At 38.5% G+C, this 19122-nt stretch overlaps 1 long non-coding RNA gene across 1 annotated transcript in view; it reads left to right on the top strand.

Annotated features, from left to right (window-relative positions):
* Positions 1-32: 32 nt before the first annotated feature.
* The window catches only part of LOC128087735 (uncharacterized), a 65133-nt gene continuing 46043 nt past the window's right edge, over positions 33-19122 (top strand). Inside the window, exons 1-2 of the long non-coding RNA XR_008209968.1 lie at positions 33-1321; positions 16931-17040. This is a non-coding gene — a long non-coding RNA (uncharacterized LOC128087735). The remainder of the gene's footprint in view (positions 1322-16930; positions 17041-19122) is intronic.

Genomic DNA, 19122 nt, shown 5'->3' with positions numbered 1-19122 from the left:
GGGCGGGCTGCGAACCGCCGGCGCCGCCCTCAGCCTCGGGGCGCGCGGGCGGCGGTGGGGAGCAGGCGGGAGCGTGGCGGCTGCGGTGCTGCTGATCCTTCGGCTGTGGTTAAGACGGCCCAGAGAGGACTCTCGTCGTTCTTCTGCTGGTTTGCCCAGCGGCACCGCCTGAAGATGAATGAATTTAACTGCGAACGTGCTGTGCTCCGCCGGCGAAGCCCAGGAAAGCAAACCTCCGGGCGCTACCTCGCTGTGTCTCCGGGCTCCGAACGCACGTTGCTGGCCCGGTGTGAGCGCTGCTTGTTCCAGCATCAGAAGCGTGATCACAGCACGCCTGGCTCCACATTCAAGGTCCGGCTGGATGGGGCTCTGAGCAGCCTGATGTATTGTAGGGATCCCTGTTCATTGTGGGGGAGTTGGACTGGATGACCTGCAAGGATCCCTTCCAACTCAAATGGTTCTATGGTTCTGAGTCAAGTGTCAGTCAGTCCTAGCATGGACCAAGATGGAAGTGTGTCATACAGCACAAGAGATGAAGTTGACCAAGAAAATAAAGAAAACCCTGCAAAAACATCTGTCTCGTTGCCACTGTTGATGTCAGATGCTGTGATATGAGCCTGGGGAGTCAGTGCAGTAGTTCACCTGGCCCTTGCTCTTGTGAAGTCGTGAACATCTTGTTCAGAGAAGAAACAGATCGGTTTCAGCTTGAGGAGCCCCAGCCTGCAGTTTCTGCTTCTCTTTCAAGTTCTGTAGGCTCTGGCAAAAGAACAAAAGTGAAGAAGCAGCCCAGGCTATTGCACCTTTAAGCTTGTATTGTTTCCAGTGTTAGAACTCAGACTATAGTTTGGATCCTAAAGCTAAACTGAAGGCTGAAAATCGCAAAAATTAGAAGAAAGCTAAATGTAATGATAGATGGTTAGCTCATCCTATGAAAGATGTCTGCACCTTAAAGCCGGGCTCTAAAAGAGCACAGTGTTCCTCTGGTTATATTTACAGCGTGGAGCTGAAGTCAAAAGATGTTCAGAAAATCCAGGAAAAGTGCCTTGATGTGGATTGAAGTTGTCATGTGACTCACTGGGTCCTAATGGAAAATCTGTTGAACTTGCTCAAGCAGATACAAGTAACTTAGCAGGGCTTGCTCCATGGAGGTGTTTTCTGTCATCAAGTGCCTGCGGAATGGCACAAGAATTCTTCCAGGGGAAACTTTATCTCTTTTGGTGCAAGAAGTATTCATCACCACTTGAAAATGAGCAGGTGAGAAATCTCCATGCAGCTTGCCATTAATGGGATCCATCCAAATGTCTCCACTTTGATTTTGCCAGTAAGTCAAATATATTTTATATTGTAGTACACCTGCCTCAGCTATATACTTGTCACTGCATGTAACTTTTCATGGTCAACGGTAATTAGTAGAGACTTTCAGCATTGTATATGCTATTGTAAGAAGCTACAGCAAACCAACTGTTTGAAAAAGAAGACCTAAGAATTACAAATATGTTGTACAACTTCACTTTTTGGTGCCGTCCTTTCATTTTGCAAAATCCTGGCTCATTTTATAATGTGAATTCTGAGTAGTTGAGCATCATATTCCAGTAATTTCAAAATTGTTTCTAAGGGTCAGCAGCTTTGCTATTGTTACCAAGAAACATATAGACATGTTACTGAGGAACATGGCACATATCATGGTGGGGATGGATTGATAGTTGAACTAGCTGATCTTAGAGGTTTTTTCCAATCTTAATGATTCAATGAAGATTACTGTTTTGTTTGTTGGTTTGTTTTTTTTTTTATCTCTTAAGTTATGTGAAGTAGCCAATAGCTAAATGTTATCTCTGTTCGTAAGGGTAAGACTGACAAAGTAACTTAATCTGTATTTCCTGAGTCAGAAAAGGACAAAATTCCAGTGTTCCAGGGCTGATCTTCTTTACACTGACTGCAGGTGCTGCCTTTGTACTAAGTGATAAAGGAGGCAGGGAATTACTTTTTTTTTTTTGCTTACCAAAACAAGCTATTGGCAAACAAGCTTGGGAAGAAGCTCTCTTTGGATAGGCAGCTCATCCCACTATAGCTTTATCTCTTTCCCCAGTTTCTGAGAAACTACTGCTCAAATCTGATTTGTCAATTGCTACATTCCCAGAAATAGGCATGGTTGTTCAGTACGTTAATTGTAGACAAATGGAAAGAGGTGTTTCTGTTACTAACTGCACATGTGTAGGGGAACTGTTGTATCTCAGCTTGAACTGGTGATTGAGCACCTGGTGAAAGAGTGTGGCTGACCTAGGGAATACAAATACAGGGCAAATTGTTTGCATCTGTGCTCCCCATGTGCACCCACCAGAAGGGATGGAGCTATCCTGGGCTCTTATAGAGGACAGCCACTGAAAGGAGAGCATCTCTTGGGCTTAGGCTGCTTCTTTAGAAGGAGTGCTGAATAGCCAGAGATACCTTTTGCCAATTAGTTGAGTTTGATTTTTCATTCTGTGTATGACTGCTGGCCTATCCATGAATCCTTTACCTGGTATTGCTAAGAACCTGTGAAAAACTATTTTGCTTTTCAGTGAGCAGAAAAAGGCGTTTTGCCCATGCAAAACCATGAGTTTAGTGCTTGCCTTGAAGTTGCTAGTTAATATTTCGAAAAAGCTGCTTACAGAGGTTACTGAATGTTTTTCTGCTTATGTGGTTGGAGTTACAGATAATACGCAGTGACTGTTATGGCTAATAGAGACCATAGAATCATCAAGGCTGGAAAAGACCACTAAGATCATCTAGTGCCCACTAACCCATATTCCTTAGTGTTACATCTATGTGTTTCTTAAGCACTTCCAGGGATAGTGACTCCACCACCTCCCTGGGCAGCCTGCCAGAACCTTTTTAGATTTTTCCTAATATACCTAATATATTGAGCCTCCCTTGGCTCAACTTAAGGTCATTACCTCTTGTTCTTTCGCTAGTTAACTGAGAGGAGAGGCCAGCTGCCCGAAATTCCTGCCACCTGGGTTGAGCTGTTGGTTCAGTTCTAATTGCCTCAGTAAGGTCTATAGGATGAGGTGATGAATTACAGGAGTGCTTTGGAAATGAGCAGCAGTCAGATAAGAAAACAGTCAGTGTTAACTGCCGGTATGTGGAATTCCTGTGATTGTGGCGAGGCCACACTTTGCATCTGTGTTGTGGTATTGGTTTTAAGGACTTTAGATTCTGTTCTGCTGTCCAGGTTTGAAGTCTACTTGTTTACCTTTGGGATAGGTGGGGTTTTTCTGAAATATAACTCTTCAGTTATTGGCTAGAGATAGACTTTCTATAGAAAGCATAGCAGAATTTTTGAAGGGAAAGTAACTCAAAAAATAAAGTCACTTACAGAGCTGGAAGCAGAGAGTGTTTTTCTTCTTTCGCAATTGCAGTCTCTTCACTTACTTGCATGTAACTGAAAGTAGAGAGCAATGCTGCAGTTCACACTAACTAAAAATGCAGAGAGAGATCTGAAGTTGTGACAGAGCTCCTGCTACTTATGTAACACAATTTCAAACCAGATGATTATTATGTTGAAGAGACTTACAAGTACCTATCCAAGCAGTATTTCCTGAAGTGAAAGGAGATCTGTTTTGTACTGACAATTTCAATCCCTACTTAATGGTTTGATTTCCTTCTTGTTCCTTCCTTTCCTTTTTCTGAAAGATCACAATCCACCTTTCTTGCTACTGTAGTGAGAGGCCATTCTGGGACTTCTTTCTGAGATGTTTGTTTTACAGTTTCCATCACATTCGAGGGGCAATGAATTTTGAAGATAACTATTCACTGTTAACACATGCAGAAAGTTTTCCTAATTTTCAGCTTTCTAGCTGAAGTAATGGTTAAAATTGTATAGGTTGTATAGTGACAGTTTACCATCTCTATCAGGAATAGAGTCAAAAGAACTGATAGACTAATTGTGTTGCTTGTTATCTTTTTATTCTTTAGAACTTATGAGACAAACTAGAAGCTGCACCAGAATGGAATGATTTTATATTAAAACCTTTACAGAGAAGGGTTAGTGGTTTTGATTACATTTACAATAAAACAGTTGTTAATGCAAAACCTACAGCCTCCAGTGAGTGCTTTCTGCAAACTAAGTTTAGGCTGTCAGAAAATGTGCTTAGAAGGTATCTAAAGCATATTGCATCCCGCCACAGAAGTCCTTTGATACTCGCCTATTTTGCTTGTTTCTTAAGTATTTCTTCTTCTAGGGGTTTTCATGTGCTCCATAATTTGATGTGCTCCACATCAAAATAACTGCTACAGCTATATATTTTTTGGTGAACACACTTCAATTTGTGGTTAAGATCTGAGAACTGCTTGCTATCCTTTGTTGTTGTTGCCTGTTTGATGAAGGGGAGAAAGAAGAATCTGAGCATGTTCAGTGCTGAGCTCTCTTTGCTTTTGTCACCAAATTGTGTCTTCGTGATCAGGAGCTGTGCTTTCTTCTGAGGTACTATCTATCTGAACTGAATTCGGCCTCATAGGGCATGAAAAAAGAGCAACCTACAAAGCACTTTATAACTGTATGAAGTTTAACAATAAATAACAACATAATAAATAACAATAACTAATAATCTGCTCCAGCTGGATCATATAAGTCTATAGGGCCCAATGGGATTCATCCCAAGGCACTCTGGTTTCTGTCTGATGTCATTGCAAGACCTCTATTTTCAATCTATTTTAGTGGTCTTGGGAATCTGAAGTAGTTCCCACCCGACTGGAAGCTGGCAAATAATGTCCCAGTTTTCACAAAAGGCAAGAAATAAGACCTTGATAATTACAGGCCTTGTCAGTCTCATTTCAGTGCCTGGCACAAATGATGGAGATTATTCTGGGAGTTAGTGGAAAAACACCTGAAAGCAGTCATTGGGCAGAGTGAGCATGGATTAACCAGGGGGAAGAAAGAATTCTTTAATCAACTTTGAGCAGGTTGCCCAGCTGGCTGACCAGGGGAGGTCATTGATGTAATGTTTTTGGATTCCAGTGAAACTTTGGATGCTAGACTTAATGATCTCTTCCAACCTGGCATGTGCTATGACTCTGAACTTTTTTGTTTCTTAAGGTAAAACAGCTGTTTAGAAACAAAATGAAGACAGTACAGTGACGTACAGGGAATGGATATTTCACGTTGTGTGCATCTTTGTCTTTTTGAACTTCATGTGTTGGTAAGAGTTTCTGATTGGCTCAGTTTCACCATTTTTAGAATATTTTTTAGAATATCCTTTTTAACAGTTCATAATCACTTGATTAGATAATTAGCTGTCCGTTAGTTTAAAAAGATTCTTTTTATTATTTTTTTTTGAGTTAGTAGCAGCAAATTTCTCTTCAGTCATCAGTGTTTCATCTTATTCTATGAGAACTTTCCATCTGCAGCAGGTAAAGATTCTTCTTTCATATGATGAAGGCTCTGTGTTATCTGAAAATTTCACTCCTTTTTATTAATGAACACAATCCTTCAATTGTGGGGAGAGAATATTGTAATGCTTAATATGTCCAATCGAAAGGGTGCTTCAGGTATGAAGCTCTTCTGTCTTTGTAATAATTTGACTGGAATATCAGTCAGAATTCTGATACTTCTGAGTGAAGGCCAGTTGTGCTCCACCTAACAAATTTAGATCATTCTGACAAAGAGCTTGGTCTCTTTCTGATTACCTTCAATGATGTGCATATTGTAGTTCATACTTCTGGCAGTTCCAGTTCCTTAGAACTCAACCTGCAGTTTCCTTGACTTGTGGTGTTTAGAATGTTGTTGTTTGGAATGACCTGACTGTGCTTCTCTGACTTCTACCAGACGTTTTTATTTAATGAGATTAACTAAAACAGAGTGAATCTGACAAGAAAATATATATTTGATAGGTTGCTTTCCATTTCATCTAGTTCCATTCAAATATGGCTAACTTAAAGATTTCTTAAGAGCAACTTTCTAAGGACTCTCTCTTGTTTTGTTTCTTGCAGGAGGAATCGGGCATTCTTGAGGAATCTTGACATCACCAAATTTGCCTTTAATTTCACTTTTTTTTTTTTTAATTGCAATAAAGGCTGATGTATCTAGCAGCAGTTCCTCTTCATGCTGATAAATTCTACCTAAATGCTAAGAATTCATGCTAAGAATCACTTCCTCCGAAAACAAGCATGAGATGAATTAATCATGCCTGCATTTCTCACAATTACTTTGTATTTTAACTGCTAACTTTTACTAGTTTTAATACAAAACCACAAAGTATTTTTTCACTGCTCTAGATAGACTGCTTTGTTGCCACAGTTGTTTAGAAGCTACTCTTCTCCCTTGACTTCTATCTTGCCTGATCTGGTGAGTGGCAACCCTCTCTGCAGCAGGGGGTTGAAACTGGATAGATTTTAAGGTCCCTTCCAACCCAAGATCTTCTGTCATTACTTCTAAGAAACTGCATTGGCTGATGTTTTTTCTTTCCATACCGGTTCTTGGTTTTCAGCTGACACTTTTCTTTTAAAAGATCAAAGTGGTTCAACCAACTTTCTGTGTTGCATGTGGAAGAAAACACAGTGTTCACAGTGTTAAGTGCAAACAGCAAGTGTGCCTTTTATTTAAAGAGTCCTGCTAACCCATGGCTTGCAGGAAGGACCCAAGTGTTTTTCAGATGGTGTCTTCCTTCAGAAGACTTGAACGGTGTTCTCCTTATGCAGAAATCTGTTGAGATTTGGCCTCTCCAGAGCCCCTGAAAAATTCATTGAGTATTGAGGACACCTTACTGTAGAGCTAATAGTGTTTTGTGCTTTAGGGAGACAAGGATGATAACTAAGAAAGCTGGATTGCTTTCCATTGGTTTCAGAGGTTTTGAAATATATGTATTTTTTTAATAGAGCAATTAAAAAAAATCTGAATACCGAAGTGCAGTGGAACTGGAAAAACCTGTGAGAAGTTGCTAGAGCTCAGGATGAGGTTAGGAAATGAACTCGAGTGAAATTTCATGCAAGGGAAACTACTGCTGGAGGCTTGGCATAGTGAGCAAAGAATAAAATAGTATAGTATGTCCTGGAGAATGAAAGTAACTTAGGTGATAGGATCACTTGAAGTTTAGGGAAGGGATTTTGTGTCTCAAGTAAGCAAACTAGCATTAATATAGCAGCGTATGTGATTGCTTCTTTTTCACTCTTGCTGATATTACTGGAACAGGAATTAGTTCAAGCATCAGAAGTTTCTGATGTATCTGATAGTTTCAGTACTGCCAAGGCATTCAAGTGTAGTTTTCCACTGTGGAATCTCAACTTTTGAGTTCTTAAACGTCTTGTTTCCAAAAGTAAATATGTTTGATAAGTCAAGAAAGCTCACAGTAGAAGTTGTGGAGTACTTGTCTGCTTGTCAGTTGCCTGACTGTGTACAATCACTATCTTTTTTCTTTGTGATCCCTCCCAAATTCAGTGCATAGAATTGATAGTGCTTTGTTAGACTTGTCTGTACACTTAGTACTCATTAAACAACAAGCCAAAAAGCAATGAAATTAAGGTTGCCGAGCTAACTTTAATTTTAGCAGTTCCTAATTTTTTATTTCTAGTCTTAGCAAACTTAATGAGCAGCCAGTTTGATTGCTTTCTAATATAAGATATATTTTGTGTTAGGGAGCTGTGTTGAGAATCTATCTGAACACAGTGAAATAAATTACCAAAAAATCCATTAGCTTTACCAGGATATGCTGTGTTCTTAGTTCTCAGGCTATGAAACTATGCACGTTGTTACACGTTTCTTCCTTAGGCCCTGAGACATCTCGACTCTCCAGCCAGCTTCACCTCTATAACTGCATTCTGGTACACGTGCTGTGTTGGCAGTGTTGTATTGGTGACCCTACTCCACTGGAGCATGGAGCTGGCAAGGGCTGTGTGCAAGGTCAGGTGTTTGTTTATTCGTAATGCTTTCTTGAGTATGCTGTATGAAGGAACACATGACATATGCAGGCTTGGTGGGTTTTTTGGTGATTGTTTAGTCTAAAAATGGTCATCAAATTGACAACTTATCCTCCCCACTGAGCCAAATGGTGTTTTCTGTAGATGAATGTATTCTTAGCCAGAGGTACAGTGCTTCTGTCTTTACAGGGACTTAAGCACATCAGGTACCCATTGCTCTAAAACAAACACTGTCTTCTCAATCATGTAGCAGGCTTTTTTTCCCCATATTGTACAAAATGCACTGAACATGAAGCACTGTGTATCTTAAGCTTGGCTTTTTTTCACTGGAAGTATTTGTTGCCTCACTGATAGCAGTTTTAACTATGTAATTATAATTTTGTTATTTTTAGCAGCAGTATAAGAAGGAATGCTTGCAAGTTGGATATTCCTAATAAAATAAAAAGTAACTAATCCAAATCAGTTCCTTACAGTATAATAGTTATATTCTGTAAATATAATAGAATCACAGAATCGTTTGAGTTGGAAGGGACCTTTACAGGCCATCTAGTCCAACTCCCCTGCAATGTACAAGAACGCCTGCAGCTACATCAGGTTCCTCAGAGCCCCATCCAGCCTTATGTTGAGTGTCTCCAGGGATGGGGCTTATGCCACCACTCCGAGTTTGTCTTTTATCTACACTTACAATGGGAGTTGGAAATTCTCCTGAAGAAACTTAGAAAACAATTTAATAAAATGTATATTTTGATGCTGCTTCTGTACAATGAAAGCATTTTTGTAGAAAGCCAACAGGTTCAAATCAAATGAGATTATTGAAAATCATCAATCTCTGCTTTCTCATTTAAAAAAAAAAAAAAAAAAAAATAAACAGGCTATTTTTTTATGGCAACAAGTATATCAAAGATGGAAGTGACTTTCCAAGTGTTACTGTTGTCATTAGCACTTGTGCTTATCTCACCTTGTTTTTGTCTTTGCACTGAGTACCACTGTAGCACTGTAATTTTATGATGAAAGTGTGCATCCAAAATGATAATTTCTTCCTTTATAAAGTGTTTGTAAGTGGCAGTTCAATGTTGCTGCAAGCCATCTGCCTATTTACTATGTTTATAATAAATGTGGAAGTAAAAAAAAGTAACTATTTCCTCAATGTTAAATGTATTCAACAGCATTAGATCTAATTCTGCCCTACTGCTAAAATCAAATATCTTGTCTAGCTCTTCTGAGAAGCTTTTTTCCCCCTGTGAGTTTTTCACAAGCATAATACAGAAGGATCTGCAAGGTTTTTTCTTATTGATTTATAAGATTATGCTATTTCAAATGTCCCTTTAAAACCGTTCTTTACCTAAAAGTGTTTTAAGTCTTTTTCAGTCACTGAGGGTAATATTGGTTGATGCCGTATTTCTGGGTTTCTTTTTGAATTAGTGTACTTAATTTATTTCTTAATTTCTGGTGTGGAGTTTAAAAAACAAAGAAAAGAGGGAGAAATCACAAAACATCGCCATCCCTTTTGTGTTCTATTTATGGTTAAGTACTCAACACCAGACATTAGGTTAATGGACATTGCAATCAAATTCATTAGAAGCAAGCAAATGAAAGAGAGGAAGAGATGAAAGCTGAAGATAATCCCTTGTGGTCCAACAACAAAAAAAAAACAAACAAAAAACTAGAAAGAGGAATTCAAGTGGATTTTCCCACAGTACCTGTCATAGGTATGGCCCACATTATAGCAGAACTTGCTCTTCTGTTTGTTTTGATGTAAGTAGTTGTGTAGATCCCTATTGTAGAGCAATTTATTGTGGCACACTTGCTTATTTAATGCTTGCAAGCTTGCTTACTTTAACAAGAAAGCTTTCCACAGGTAGCAAGCAGCTTTGCTGTTAGCTGCAGAGTAGATGGACATGCTAATGTCCAAGTGCTACTGTTGTCATTATCACTTGCGCTTATTTCACCTTTGTCTTTGTGCTGAGTAGCACTGTAGTAATTTTATGATGAAAGTGTGCATCCAAAATATAATTTCTTCTTTTATAAAGTGTTTGTAAATGATAGTTGTAACAAATTCAAGTAGCCAAACTGTTCTTGTGTTTGCATTGATGTATTTTGAAATAACTTGCCTCATTATTCAGGTGTTTGTGAGATATAATTGTACAAGGTTAAACACTTTACACTGTTCTATAACTACAGCTGGTTTTGAACAAGCAGATTATGGCAACCCAGGCTTAGTATAGGATTATATATGAGGCATGTTGTCTGGTAAATGCTGCACACCTCTGTTTCAGAAGTAAAAGGTGCTTCTATGGAACAGGTCCCTTGAACTGTCCCTGGAACAATGGTTACAGTAAAGGTGAAGAACTTACTTAAATTTTTACTATCTAGTTCTGATTTGAGTTTTGCTGTGCTATCTTTCTGGTAAAACAAGTTTCAGATTAGCTCTGTTTCTTTCTGAAAACTTCTTTGGAAGGCCAAATTAACAACCTGTTGTTGTGTTCCTACTGCACTGCAGCACTGGCACGACAAAGTCTGCTGTGACCTGCAGCCAGCTCACTGCAGTGTCAGGAGCTTAGGCTAAATTGCTGGTGGCAGAATGGCATACAGATAACCTGCTGTGCTGCCTTGGCTCTGAAAGCACTGTCTGTGCTGCTGTGTACAGTTCCAGAGTGCCAAAGCACTCTTCTTCCCCAGTAGTATCTCTTTATGCCCAGGTTATCGCTTGCTTAGGAAATACTTTGGGAGTTCAGGAAATATTTCAGACTTAATTGATGTTTTAAAATTAAAACTTAAAAACAAAGCAAAGCCTTTAAACTAGAAGAGGTCACAAGGCTGAGTTGTCTGAGAAAGTGAGCTTATAACCAAAGGCAGACTGCCGGCAGCCTGGCAGTCTTTGTTTCTTTTTTTTCCCAGAAGATGGCAGCAAAGGAGCAACACGGTGATGGCTTTTGCTTCTCGAATGCTTTTCAGTGTTCCTGTGGCTATAAACCTCGGTGAAGTCCACCTACTCCTGCAAGCATCCAATTGAAAATGATGATTTTTACATACAGAATGTATGGCTTAAGAGTCTTCATTCTTTTCAGTTTTAAAAAGTAGTGTTTGAATAAAATCTATTTCAAATTTATATTGAAAAGGTAGTTTGCAGGTTTAGTATTTTTGACTGTGGCTTTAGGGGTGTGTACACTTTAAAGGATGAAGTAGCAGAACAGCTGAACTGCATGATGCTGTATGTATGTTAGTATCTGAAGTTGTGCTCAGTTTTGTCAAATATTTGGCATTTTCTGTCTTTCTAGTTTAAAAAAAAAAAAGAAAGTTGCATATCAAGATAGTCCTCCCGTGGCCATTCTTTTTCTGACAGAAAATAAAGCTGAATGCGTATTAAATACAGTGAAGCTTTTAATTTCTGTAATAATTCAAATGCAAGAATGGCTCATGCTTTCTGCTGGCAGTGCTTGTGAGTTTATGGCTTCATTTCACAGGGAATACTCATAATACTGAGCAGTGTAAGCGAATGTTATTGCTTTCTTTCAGCAATGATGTATAACTTTGTCATTTAAAAATGTGTGGAGCTGTACTCTATTACCAACCTGTGGTGTTTTCTGATTATGTGCTAACTGCCTAACGCTGTAACTTTCATGGAGATGTGTGGCCATAACTCTATTTAAGTTACAGTAGAAGCAGTTAGCAAGAAGCCTCAGAGATAGGGCGATCTTACCTCTTCAGCTGATGAATTTTATCTGCTAGTTCTTGTAAAGAAGGGAACATTATAGTGGCATGTGTGATAATCAGCTCCTGATATTCACTGTTCAGAAGCTAACTATGAAGAATGAAACTGATTCTCGACAGGACTGATTTATTGAGAGTCTGGACTGACTGTTTCATTAAGATCATAAATATTGTAGCATGGGAGACCTTTATGGAGCCCAAAACTGAAGGATGCTCATTATAATCCATTCTGATCCAAAAATAAAGAAAAAACTTTGCTGTTGATGGGTCTGAATTGCCCACTGTTTCAAACATGACTTATTTACATCTGAAAGACGAAAAATTAAACCATCCATATTATAACTTCAGGTTCCTTTGGATTCTTGTTCCTTAGCCTTAGAAGATCTCCTAGGCACATGGTCCTTCTTTTCTCCTTAAAGAAAAAGAGGAACTATGGGTAGTTTGCACTGCAGACATGGCATGTGATTGCGTTGCCTGCAATGTCTGTAGTGCAGACTACAAACCTTTGTCAGAATTCTGAAATTTGTATTTAAAGCTGTTAATTGTGTTAGAAACAGGCAGCTGGGCTTAAACTTTATAAAGATTAATTGAAATAGCTAGAAAGTCCAAGTAGCTCTACTCTTGTACAAAGCATTTAATCCACCAACAGAAGAAGGTCGTTCTGTTCTGTCACTGTGAAAGACGTCCTTTAAATGTATAAAAGTACAGTTTTAATTCTGATTTCAATGAATAGAAGTGTTAACAAAGAATGTTTTCCCAGTCTGTTAACCAGCACATGATATATGTTTCAACTACTGTGCCTGTATCAGACTAGCAAAAATAATACAGAAATCAACCTCTGCATTTTTTTGGTCTAAAGAATTGTCTATCTTGTAAGAGTTGGGCATCTAGATCTCTCAGTGTTTTTCTGTGATAGTCTTTTTCCTTGAGAGAACACAAATATTTAGGGAAGAAGGGGGAAAATTAATACAAAGAGTTATTCAGAGTGGTTCTGCTTGCCTTTCAGAGTTGGCTTTCATCTTGAAGCCCACTGTTTGAATCCCAGATTTTTTCCCCATCGGCCTTTGGTTCTACTGAGGTCATTGTTTTAGCTCTCATGTCTTGTATGCATCAAACACTTCAGCAACTCCTCTATGTACTTTAGTTCCCTCATGCAAATGAAGGGCTTTTATTCGTTAAGCAATGTAAGCTTTATTTCTTTGGTGCAAGAAAGTATTAAGCTACATGCATAATTGAGGATTAACCCCACTTTTTGCATCTTTCTTGTTTTGAGTCCTTTTACATAAAGTAACAGCCATATGATTCAGTCTTTCTTTGGAATTAACAGGGATGCTTCTACTAGTAGAGTGTAACATAAGCTAGTTTCATTGTTTTCTAAAATACTTTGTTTTCAAGATGGCAGGCCTTTGTCTTCACAAATGTATCCTGAAAATAGCTGTGTTAGGATGTTTAAAGAATGACTAACCTGGTTTATTACCATATAAAATGTGAATTTAGTGCTTGTATTTAGTTAGTATTTACTTAGTAGTTAATTTTTTACAGATATTATTTGAGAGGGCATTGTTTCCTTCTGCTCAGTGTTGATCAATATTCTGAGTAGAGATGTAAGCACCTTTCAATTCTCCTGTAGTTGACTTCCACGGGACATGGGTTTTCAAGTTGTTCCCTAGGTATTTCTCCCTGTAAAATTACTGTGTGCTAAAGATGTGATGTATCCATGGTAGATGAATTTGTGAACGGCCAGCACTTCCTCTATTTCTGAGCTTTGAGGAGTTCTAAATGCTAGGAGTGTAGACTTGCGTATTTTTCAGGTATTACAAGCAAGGTATGGGGAAAAATCTGGCAAAGGAAGGAATTTGGAATAGCACATCTATGATCTGAAAGTGTTTTACAATTTTGTTTTCTAGAAATCCTTTCTTTGTTTATAAGCACATGTAATTCTGACACAATTTTTCTGTTTGAGTTAATTCCTCTTGTGGGCTTGAAAGAGTAACAAGTCATGCCATGGAGAGGCTAGAATCTGTCTTATATGCAGACGGACCATTTCTGGAAAACATAAGTAGGCAATCCAATCAACAAAATACAGCAATCCAGTATGGTTGTGTTGCATTATGCAGTATTGACTGCTAGTAAATTATTTCAGTACAGGAAACTCACATTCTGGGAACATAAATTAGTAGTTGGAAGGTAGCAAAGTAACTGAATTACTTGCTAGACAGATCTGATAGGAAACGTTATGCTCTTATCCCTCCTTTAATGATAGATTTCCTATTTAACTAATATCCTCAAATATTCATGATAAAAACCATCCAAAAACCTAAAATAATACAGTTGCTGAGATACTTTATTCCTTCAGATCACTTAGGCAGGAAAATAGGTGCCTATTTTCCAGCTATGACAAGGTTCATTTCCTTTCTGTCAGGAAGTCTTTTAGCTGGGCAGAGATGTGTGGGAATACATGCGGACATCAAAGCCTTCCACTGCCCTTACTGCAAGTACAAAAGAAGGCTCAAGGCCTCTCTCCGATACAGTGTGTAAGGATTGAAACTGGTGGATTACATGTCCTGTTTTTGTTGTCGCTTAGATAAACTGCTGAAGGAAATAAAATGACTGCACAGTTAAATATGGAATGCTTTTTAAGAGCGCTTCTTTTATGCGATAGAAGGAATTTTCCAAATTTTGGACTTTGTGATTTCTCTGGCATTTGTGGATGTTAGTCTTCAAGGATGTGTTTGAGTTGCTTACACAAGAAAATCCTGGCTTAAGATGTGCATTCAGAAGACGCCTATGACAAGCTATAGGTGTTACAAAGACAAGGACATCTTGCATCCATAGTGCATTGACTGAGAAAGATGTCTTTGCTAGTTTGGAGGGCTGTGGACTTCAACCAGTTCACTGTTTCTAATTCTGTACTGGTACATAATTGCCTAAAAAGAATGGGAATGCCTTTATGAAACTTCTTAAATCAACCTGCATGTTTTTTGCATATTTCAAGGGTTTTTTTTTTTCCCATGTTGTACATTGTTTGTCCATTTTGGCTACATTCCATTTCATTTCCTGGTAAGCTCCTACTTCAACGTTCTGTTCTAAGGTTTATTGTTGGAATATTGAAAGGCACAGCCTCTCTCTGAGTAATGCTCTGGGTTTTCTTCTGTCTTAGTCAAGTAATTTGTTTATGTAGACTTTATATTACTATGGTTATATTAAGTCCTTCATTATGCCAAAATGAAGGCACTTGTATTAGCAATCATGAATTTAAACAGAACATACTTTCACCACTGTCTGCTTGGAATGTTTGTCTGCTCTATCTTGTAGGCACTTGCATAGTGAAGCTTTCTCCTTTTTTGAAGTGAGCGTTTTACAGGATTAGAAAACAAATTTAGCTGAATGAATTGAATATGAATGTGCTATGTTGCTTTAATAGCCTTCTGAAATCTGCTGCTTAATGTATATTGTAGGTGGGTTGACAGGACAGTGGGAAGATGCTTAGCAGCTTGTGGCAGTGTTGAAGTGAATCATGCGAAGAACTCATCCTATAGCATAATATTATAACCACTATCACCTACACTGGGAAAATTAACTTTTAGAAAAGTTTAAGGAATGAAATGCTTTTGCAGTGGCTTGTCAGGAATACGGTGCACTGACACTTGGATGATGTGGGTGGTGCTCCATCTTGCAGTGCTGGAACCCCAGGTGTAGCGCATGGCAGGAGAGAAGGGTGGGCAGATGTCTATCAGCCTCTTCACACTTACGTTTCCTGCCAGACATTTTGTGCTGCTGGCACAGATGGCTTTCAGTCGATGTGGCAGCAAGTGTGCCATGTGTACTCTATTCAGTATTCTTAGCTTAGGGAGAAAGCATCTGACAGGCTTTGAAAGTTAAAAAGGCAGTGGTACCTAAAGAAGAGATAACATCTGGGAGGTTCACGAGGCACTGACCAAGCACTGCTGATGATGTTCAGGTGCAAAAGTAAAACAGGTGACCAGAACCATGCTCAATAAATTAAACTGTTGCCAAAAATGAATGAAGGAAGTTCCTTTTTCTTATTTTAACCTTCATTATCTAGAAGGTCTGCAGTTCAGAGCAATTTCTTTCTGCTATTGTTCTGCCACTGACTTGCTATGTTATCTTCAGCAAATGCATGTAATGAATTCTGGGAAGCTGCTTATTAGCTGTGAAAATGTAGTTTGTTATCTAGATATCAAGCTTTTGACAACTGCTCCTGGAGTTGTTGTCAGCCTCTTCCTTTCTGCTTCTCCATGAACCATTAGAAATGAAAGAGTAAAAACAAAACCTTACAATACATCATGCTGACAAATTACACAGACGTTTAATTACTACAGAATGTTGTATCCCCTGCATTAGTTCCTAGAAGATAACATTAATGAAACTGGAGTTTGAGAGTTACTAGTGATAATGTTGTCTTAAAATGGTGTCTTGAGAATTACTGCTGTACCACCATTGGTGTCAGTACTTCAGTTCTTGTCATCTCTTCACTTTTGTTTAACTCAAAACTATTTGTTTTGTGTGTTTTTCTGTTTAAAAAAAAAAAGAGAATAGATTTTTTGGGGAGGAGACAAGAGGGGTTGGGCCGGATGTCTTCCACAGGTCCCTTCCAACCTCAGCCATTCAGTGATTCTGCAGTTGTGTTTTATTTTCTCAGTTCGTGGTTTCTGTCTATTTAGGTGCATTTCAGGATTGTGGTACATGAGAAAAATATGAAGATTAATATCTCAAATTAGAAATTGCAGGTGGGAATGCAGATGAAAGAAGAGGGTAGTTATTAAATATCCCAATGCCTTTATTACTGAAAGACATTGTTTATGTTTGTATCTGTGACCTAGATGTTGTGTCTTTTCAGAAAATTCCTTGTGTGCTTTCTTCATTAAGTTACAACGACATTCCCTTTATGTTATTTCCTTTTACTTTTTGAAAATTTCCTGTTCTGCTGCATTTTCCTGTTCTGAGGAAAGGATTTGTGTTTCTTATTATTATTTATCTGTTTCTTTGAGAATGCTGAAAGTCAGCACACTGAACTTGGATTCTGGGGGAAAAAATATCAAAGTGAGAATTGGAAATGATTCTGGGCAGTTGATATCAATGAAACTTATGGTGGAAGCAGGTCTTTGACGCATAAAACAGACCATTACCTTTAACTGCCCTGACTGTTATGTAAAATCATGCTTCATTAGCATCAAGATCATGTGAAAGATGAGGATGAGTTGTAAATGTGAATCCACTGGTTTTTCTTCTGAATTTCACCCTTCTCCCCCCTCAGTCTTGTGCTCCCATAGAGGATACTACATATTTGCTTTCTTTTTGTTGGTAGGTAAGAAACCTATGAAGTGTGTTCTTATTACTCCATTAAACCAAGTGTCAGCACTTGTGGAAGCATGCTAGTGAGAGGCCTTGCAGATGTCCACTCTGATCACGAGGTTGGTAAGTAAATAATTCTCTGTCAGACAAATTCTGTACTTTTACTGGCTTTAAGAAAAAACAGTGCACTTTGAGATATGTACTTCTTCCCATTAATAAAAACAAATAAGCAAATAGATACCTGTAGGGAGCTTGGCTCTCTGAAGGCTTTTTTATTCAAAGGAATTGCTTTCTGTCCCCTCTTTACAGTTCAGTCCCCCCTCTGTACAGTTAGCAGTACGTAACTTGTGCACTGATTATTCTAAAAAATGTTTGGAACAGAAAATGTGACAAATAGAAAAAGGTGACGATATCTGTACGTACCAAGGGACTGGACAAATGATAGTGACACGTACGTTTATGCATTCACTCAGTGGTTGTGTTTCCTGATTTCCTGCAGTAGTTGCATATAATACTGTTTCTTCACACTGTTTTGTTTGCTTGTAGTTTTGGTTCCAACCTCCCACTTCTGTTGGTTGAGGAAATGAACACGTTTCTGTTGCTGCTAACTCATTTCATTTTGCGGTGTTGTCAGAGCGTGAGAATGGATGAGAAGGAGCATTAGCTAGTCTTAGTAAAGCTGAAGTACATGTTGAAAGCATGTACTTAGTAGCCTCAGAGACTGTCTAGATGTTGAATTCTTGTGTATTTAAACTCTGTGTGATAAGTGATGTACTATTTGCTTTGCTTTTTTGAAACTCCAAAGGTTAAAAGTAGGATAAGCTGATTTCCACAAGTCACTTCTTGAAATATGCTGTGGTTCGTGAAAAGAGGACTTGATAGTGGTGATTATGATTGCAAATGTAGAGCTATTTATGGAGAATCTTTTGATACCACATGTAAAATCTGAAAAGGCATCTATCAAAAGGTTAGACTGGACATTAGAAATGCTTTACTGTGAAGGTAGTAAGGCACTGGAACAGGTTGCCCAGTGAAGTTGTGGATGCCCGCTCCATGGAGGCATTCAAGGCCAGGCTGGATGGGGCTTTGAGCAACCTGGTCTAGAGGGAGGTGTCGCTGTCTGTAGCAGGGGGTTGGAACTACGTCATCTTACAGGTCCCTTCCAACCCAAACCATTCTGTGAATCTTGAAGTAAATTCCTTCCTCGCTCTGAGCTTTTCAGAAACTAAGTAATGTAATAACAGGCCTTTTTCTAATGTTCTCAGCAGCTGGGTAGAAATACAGAATTGCAAACATTACACTCTTTGATTATTCAAATTGCCTTATTTTTACAAATTTTTTTACAAATGGTTGTTTACTGTTCCAGTTACAGAGGTAGGTATTTGCTTGCATTTGTTTGTTTTCTAGAAGGTATTATGTATGTTGTATGAACAAGAACAAGCAGTAGTTGGAGAACTTGAGGGAAATGGTAGTGGTGGGCTCCGTAGAAAATAGAGCAGAACAGGAGTAACCAATTTCTTTATGCATTATAATAGTAGGCACAAGACATTGTTTCCTTTTCTATCAGTTAAGCTTTAGTTCTAGGACAGAGATGAGCATAGCAGAAGACTCATATTGAAATTGCTCCACTACTGAAAATCTATTTCTTAAACAGTTATGTAATACGTCATAGTATTTTTCTCTCTTTTACAATATGCTTTTTCATTTATTTGTGCTCTGAGTTTAGTGCAGGCACTAGCACCTACATCATTACTGAAAAAGTGTAGTGAAGTCTGAAGGTGGCAACTCTTCATCGTAACTCAGAATTGCCATGAAATTTAATTTAAAATGCATCTCTGCACATATCAGTATCTATGTATGCATAATGAACTCCAGAATTTAAATGTGTATTGGTCTGGTCCATTTACAGTGTTTTTACTTTAAGGGTTCTGTCATATAGAAAGCTCAAAGTGATCTGGGAGGAGAGAGGTGAATTTACATGAGATATCTGCATTACTCAGTGACTGCAAAGTCAGATCACTGCCTTTGGTGGCACAGAGTCAATAGGTTCACATTTTCGATAGCTTTGCTGTCAAAGCCTGCAACAGGATTTTCTGAAAAGTGCTCCTGATGACAATACAGATAGGGATGTAAAGAATTCTGTGCTGCCTTAGTAAGAATGTGTGGGAAAATGTTTACTCTTTTGTCAATCACAACTTGAAAACC

This window comes from Tympanuchus pallidicinctus, unplaced genomic scaffold (assembly GCF_026119805.1).
Source record: "Tympanuchus pallidicinctus isolate F22 unplaced genomic scaffold, pur_lepc_1.0 scaffold31, whole genome shotgun sequence".
Lineage (NCBI taxonomy): Eukaryota > Metazoa > Chordata > Aves > Galliformes > Phasianidae > Tympanuchus > Tympanuchus pallidicinctus.
Note: the sequence above shows the minus strand (reverse complement) of the source record. Positions and strands in the feature narration are given on the sequence as shown.